A 6,569-nucleotide genomic window follows, 5' to 3' on the forward strand; every position below is an offset into this window, starting at 1 on the left:
CAAAGGTTTCTCAAATGGCCTTTCTCTATCGCTATTGATAATTTTCCAATTTCTATTTATTATGTTTTTAATTTGGATACTTACTGATGAAAATTTACTTACAAACACTATTTTCGCTGTAGTCCTATTCTTATTTCTCTGTTTATTCATATCAAGCATGGCTTCCGTATTGTAAAATCTCACCCATTTGAATGAGTTTTTAATCAGGTTTTTGGGGTAACCCCTATCGCCTAACTGTTTCTTGATCTTCCGCATGAAGATAAAAATCATCACTCGTTGTACAATTTCTACGCAAGCGCAGAAACTCCCCAAAGGGGATGTTGTCTCTATGGCCTTTAGGGTGATGACTATTATAGTGAAGCAAGGTGTTTTTATCGGTCAGTTTCCCATACAGTTCTACAGCTAATGTCTTCTCATTATCCTTGATACAAATATACAAAAAGTTGATATGTGAATTGCTCCATTGGAACGTAAATTTAAGATTAGGATCTCCCAGGTTTAACCAAGTTATGAATTCCTTTAGTTGGTTACTGATACCACTTCAAATAAAAATAATGTCATCTATGAAGCGGTACCAGTGACTGATGTTCTCAAAAAAGGGAGCCAATTCATTGAAAATATGGACTTGTTCAAATTGGCTAACATAGAGGCAGGCCAGACTGGGGGCGCAAGTTGCGCTCATGCTGGCCCCCTTAATCTGATGAAACAGGTCCCTTTTGTATAAAAAACGATTGTTCTTTAAAACCATGCTGAAACAGCTCATAATAAAGTCAATGTTGCCTCCACCTAGATCTTCAGTTTGCAAGATAGACCAAATTGTACTGAAGGTGTCGTCTTGGAGTATATTAGTGTATAGGGCTTCAATGTCTAGGGTGACCAACAATTGGGTCACCCCATTGAAGCCCAAACCCTCAAAAGTAGCAATAGCGTGTGCAGAATCTCTTAAGTATGATTTCTGTTTGGCAACAATGGGTTTTAAGGAAAAATCTGCATATTTACTGAGGGGTTCTAAGATAGAATCGATGCTGCTAACTTTGGGTCTCATTGGAGGGTCAATTGAAAAAAATATATTTAGGAGTAGAAAGGTAAAAATGCTGGACCTAAACAAATGGTACAAAAGGGGGTGGTGATGGACGGAGCATCTGAATCAATCAAACACTCGCACCCAGTCAAAAGATCTGGGTTTAATCCATCACCGTTCTTTCGCCCACAGATTCAAGCAAGCCGGGCTGAAGACGGCTGGAATGCCAGAAACCGGTCCTCGGAAGCTTGTTTCCGGTCCAGGGAAAACATGGCTTGGCAGTTCAGGCTGGACTGTTCCCATGAGGCACAGGGTCAGACTGATTTGCATATAGCCATGTCTGAACTGGGGTGGCAGAGTGGGCTAAAGAACGGTGATGGATTAAACCCAGATCTTTTGACTGGGTGTGAGTGTTTGATTGATTCGGATGCTCCGTCCCTCACCTTGAACTTGGCCCTCTGTTTGACTGATAACCAGTGCAACTTTGTGAGCAGTGGTTTGGAGGGCGTACGAGGGGGGGCGTTCAGAACCAAGGCCTCATGCACCTGCGTCCAGTACACCCAAGCAGAAGGACACTTCCATGCCAAATGCAAAAAACCAGCTCCTGCCCCGTTACAGCGTTCGCATCTATCATTATCAGATAGTTGAAACCTATATTTCTTAGCCAGCGTATAATACATCCTCTGCAGAAAGCGATAATGAATAAACTTGAGTCTGCAACTAGCAGATATATTGGCTGTAATCCCACAACAATATCTCCACTGCGCATCAGTGACCTCCCTGCCCAGATCTTCGCCCCAACATGAATGAGCAGACCCCTCAAACCCCTGTCTCTGCGCCGGCACACTTCCATAAATTCCAGATACCAAGTGTAGCCCGTCCGCGGAGCCCAGCATGAAGTGCAGCAGTGATAAGCTCTCTGGCTCTCGCGGAAAGTCTGGCAAGATATCCCTCAGTCCCTGGCACAACCGTACATCATAAAAAATCTCAAGCGGGGTGGGACAAATCTCTAAAAAACAAGTTCATGGTACGGAATTACCCTTCCAGGAATAAGTCCCCACAGGTAGCTATCTGGAGGCACCGACATAAGCTCCGGAACCCCTTTTCCTGTAGCAGCACCAGTTTGGGATGGTAGGTCAGTGGTAGTCGCGCCGGGTAAAGCAATGTGGATTGTAATAATTTTGCTATCCGTCTCCAGGCATCGATCGTGCACGTGACTGTCGTGGCCGGAGTCTCCACAGCCGCAACTGGGCAATGTATAAGGCCACTCAAGGGAAAAGGATGCGCCACCCTGTCTTCCACTGCCAATTGAGGCATAAAAGGCATGGGCACCATCCAATGATAGGCATAATGGGCCTGCGCACTCATATAGTAAACTTCAAAATCTGGGATGTCAAAGCCGCCTTTATCATAAGGCTGCGCCAGGATCGACCATTTGAGCCACAGCTGTTTACCACCCCAGAATAGTCGAATCAGTTCCGTTCTCAAGGTCTTGGAAAAAAAGGCACCCGGAGAGTAGGGGATGTTTAAAAAGAGATATAAACAAGCACTGGCGTTGCCAATAGGTCTCGCAGTAGGAAAGTTGGAGCTATTGGTTTTGTAAATGACAAAGCCCTTTATGTTTTTAAAATGAAAACAAAAATAAAAGGCATTGTTATTTGCAATTGTAATAGCTCCAACTTTCCTACTGTGAGACCTATTGGCAACGCCAGTGCTTGTTTATATTGCTTCCGACCTCTTGTCAAGCTCTTTCAGTGCGTTCCAAACGTCCAGGTGAGTAGTTGCTACTACTGTAGTGTATGTATGGGTAAACGTAGGAGTCGCATCTGTTAGTGTTGAGTTTCATTCTTGGTTATGTTCCATACTTTGTGCAGTGGTGTTTTTGTACACTTGTGGGTTAAAGCAGAGGAACGTGGGGATCGGGCCACAAGTAGCATGTACAGTTAATTCGGAGACTTGGGTTCAATATTTGACAAGAGATGGTCTTAGTTTCTCTTTTGAGTTTTCTGTGATTGTTGCTTCTCTATCCCGGTTAGCGAGTTATCCCCCGAGCTTTAATGTCTGCGCTAAGAAGGAGCCATCCTTTCCTAACTTGTGATGATTATTGTTCAGGAGATGCACCCTGACCAGTGCTTTATTTTTTGTGAAGTGCAGTAAATCTGCTTTCACCTAGGAATCCCAGAATGGTTTCGAGGTGGTTGTTAAGCTCGAGTTTAACAGGTTGTACACGGACTGCCATGCCAGTATGTTCCTTTAAAATGCGTAATTGCCTTATGATCGTGTCAGAGCCAAGGCCCAGTTGTGATTACTGCAACCTAAGTGCTGCCTGTGCAGGAGAGGGGGCTTGTTTGCAGCACCCGTCTTCTAGACGAAAGCAACCAAAAAAAATAATCACCTGCCCTCTGCCATGTCGAATGCAATTTAAGAGAGCTCAGCGTTTCCCGGCGGAAAATCTAACTCGGTTTACTATGAGGCTGCTGGGATTGGTTGCCGTGGTTTTCTTACAATTAGAAAAGAAAATCTATTTGTGTTGAGATTAAATAGCAGGCGCGCCACAAGGGGGCTCAATGCTGCTGCTGCTTGGCCTCTTGTGATCCCGCAGGCACAAGGTTGTGCCTGTGTCACTCCGCTGCAATATTGGCCTCGGTCCCAGATTCACAGCGTATTCAATTGCAGACCTTTCGCCAACTTAAAGGGCTTCTCCGGTTCGGCGGTGCTCATTTGTGAACTATAGAGTAATTTTTTGTATCCATTGCCACTGGCATCACTCCAGTGAGAGGGAAGGAAAAAACCAAGCAACAAAGAGTGGTCAGGCAAAGGGGTAGGGCAAGCAACAACAATAGTGCAAAAAACAATGCAGAAGGGACGGGGCAAGAAACAACGTTAGTACAAGTAATAAAAAGAAGCAGCAGGGACAGGCCAAGCAACAACGTTGGGGGCATTGGTGAGAAGGACAGCACAAGCAACAAAGAGGAAGTAGAGGGTGCAAGCAATAATGTAGGAGGGGGGGTGCAAGCAACAACATGGAGCGGGATAAAAAGGTGGGAGGAGAAGGTCTGCAATATATGCGCTGTTGTGGAGTGCTGCAAGTAAAATAAAAAATAACTCCGAAAGCAAAAGTAGGGGAAGGACACGGGGCAAGGAAGTAGTACTTGGGCAATTTCCAGAAGAAGGAAAAATACACGAAGAGGAAGTAAAGCAGGCACATGCTGAGCAAATGGCAAGCAAAATGCGGGCTCTAAGTGTCACAAGCGACAGCAAATTTTGGATAACATTAAATAAATGCACGCATGGAGACAAAGTGAAATAATGCGTCACCAACACGTACCTGATAATGCAGAGCGGCCGGGAAACTGAAAGTACGGCCGGCCAGCCATGATTAATTAGGGGAGGAGAAGCCGCAGTGCGCACGCTGGGCGACGCCCTTTGATGTGCTGTGCGGCCGTGAATGCGCGTGCTTGTTTGGTCACGTGATTCACGCGAACTTAATGAAAACCGCACCAAGAAGCCCTTGGTTTGATGAGGATTTTGAGCGCTTGAATTCTCGCTCCGCTTAATGCGCTTGCGAGCATTGATAGGTCGCGAGACCTAAAAAAGAGGCAATATCACCATAGCGATGCCCTACCAGCCATAGATAAGGGAAGGGAGATCCAACGGGAAACCATGGAGGTCAACTTTGCAGTGCCATAGTTAAGCCTAGGCGTCTCGTCCCTATCTCTAGCCACCTGGATTCCCAGGTAGCGAAAGTCAGAATGACACCATTCTACGGGGAAATCCAGGGGAAATTCCGGAACTGCAGGCGTAAGAGGGAAGAGTTGCGATTTACCCCAATTGATTTGCACCCAGAATAATCTACCGAACACCACAAATTCGCGCAGCAGGGGGTTCAAATTTTGTTGCGGGTCTGCGACATAAAGCGTCAAATCATCGGCATAAAGGGAAATCGCAATTTGCCGCTGAAAGCATTTAAACGCACCAGCGGGATGAAGCTGACGTAGCAGACACGCGAGGGGTTCTAGTGCAATAGCAATAAGCGTAAGCGTTTGCAATGCGATAGGTCTCGCATTAGGAAAGTGTGAGTTATTGGTATTGTAAATGACACATTTTTTATTTATGTGTTGGTTTTGAAAATAGCAAAATTAATAGCTTTGTCATTTACAATGCCAATAGTTATAACTTTTGCAAATGTGACACCTATCGCATTTGTAATGCAATATGTGTTGTATTTACGTGAATTAGATGTATTGATATTACAAATAATAATGGCTTTTCATTTTTATAAATAATTACCTAAATAAAAGTTATTGTAATTTATAATGGCAATAGCTTAAACTGTTGTAAATAACTTTTGTGAAGATTATGTTCAGTGTATTTTATTGTGACGAAAATCTAAGAACAGAAGTGAAATATTAACATATTTTTGTGACATTTGTAATGAAGCTTGAAACATTCAGAGAACATATTTGAACTAGTTGCTGTTGAATGGTTGCACAGATTGATGCTGTGGTGGCGCTGAGTGATGTTTTGGTGGCGACGAGTGATGCTGCGGTGTTCAGTGATGCTGTGGTATCACATAGTGATGTTGTGGTGTCCCTGAGTGATGCTGTGGTGATGCGATAGAGGGAACGTGATAGATAGAGGAAACGCGATAGATAGATAGAGGAAACGCGATAGATAGATAGAGGGAGGGCAATATATAGAGGGAGGGAGGGCAATAGATAGAGGGAGGGAGGGCGATAGATTGTGGTGTAGTTCCTATTTTCCCTATAGGCCCTGCGCATTGGAATAACAAACAGCAGTGTAGACGTAGGACTGCGGTCTTCTAGGTCTCTACTGACTATGTTAGACTTAATTGGGTTTGTACCAGCTAGCTCAGGTCACTGGAAACTTTCTTGACTGAATAGGAAGTGATCAGCTTCCCTGGCTCAGACAAGAAGGGATTCAGTTTTCCAACAATCGCATTAACATGACAACTTTGCTCCTCAGAATAAGAGTCAATCTCTAGAGTCGTGTGAAACAATAGACAGCTATTTCACCCAGTCAGTTGTGCAGAATTACTTTCACCAGTTATGCAGAGAAAAGAGACGGGCGTTTTCAATAAAAGTTATTATTTATTGAACAGTCTTTCTTCTCATGCAAGAGAAATGAATTGTCACAATTGCAAGACTTCTTATTATAAAAAGTGCGTACAGTAAAAGGAGTATTGCGAAATAATACTGTAAAAGCATTGATATGGTTTCTTAGCCATAAGATGGTTAAAATGAATAAAATATATACATTCATATATACATTTGGCTAACGTCCTCAACTGGTGCTTCCAACTACGCCTACCCCAGTGTACCTGACCTAAGCCTAATACGTGGGAGGGAGTAAGTAAGTAGTAGTTTAAGTTAAGTTGGTTTTGCCAAGGGTTTGCTTCAAGAATTCTCTCTAAGGGTTTAGACAGCACTGTACCTCTGGAATAGAATGTTGGAGGTCTGGTATCTCCTCTCAGGACTCGATATTCCAGTTACCCGCAAGGGTAGGCTGGAAACGCCGGAGCTGGATT

This window comes from Lissotriton vulgaris, unplaced genomic scaffold (genome assembly GCF_964263255.1).
Source record: "Lissotriton vulgaris unplaced genomic scaffold, aLisVul1.2 SCAFFOLD_582, whole genome shotgun sequence".
In the NCBI taxonomy this organism is placed as follows: Eukaryota; Metazoa; Chordata; class Amphibia; order Caudata; family Salamandridae; genus Lissotriton; species Lissotriton vulgaris.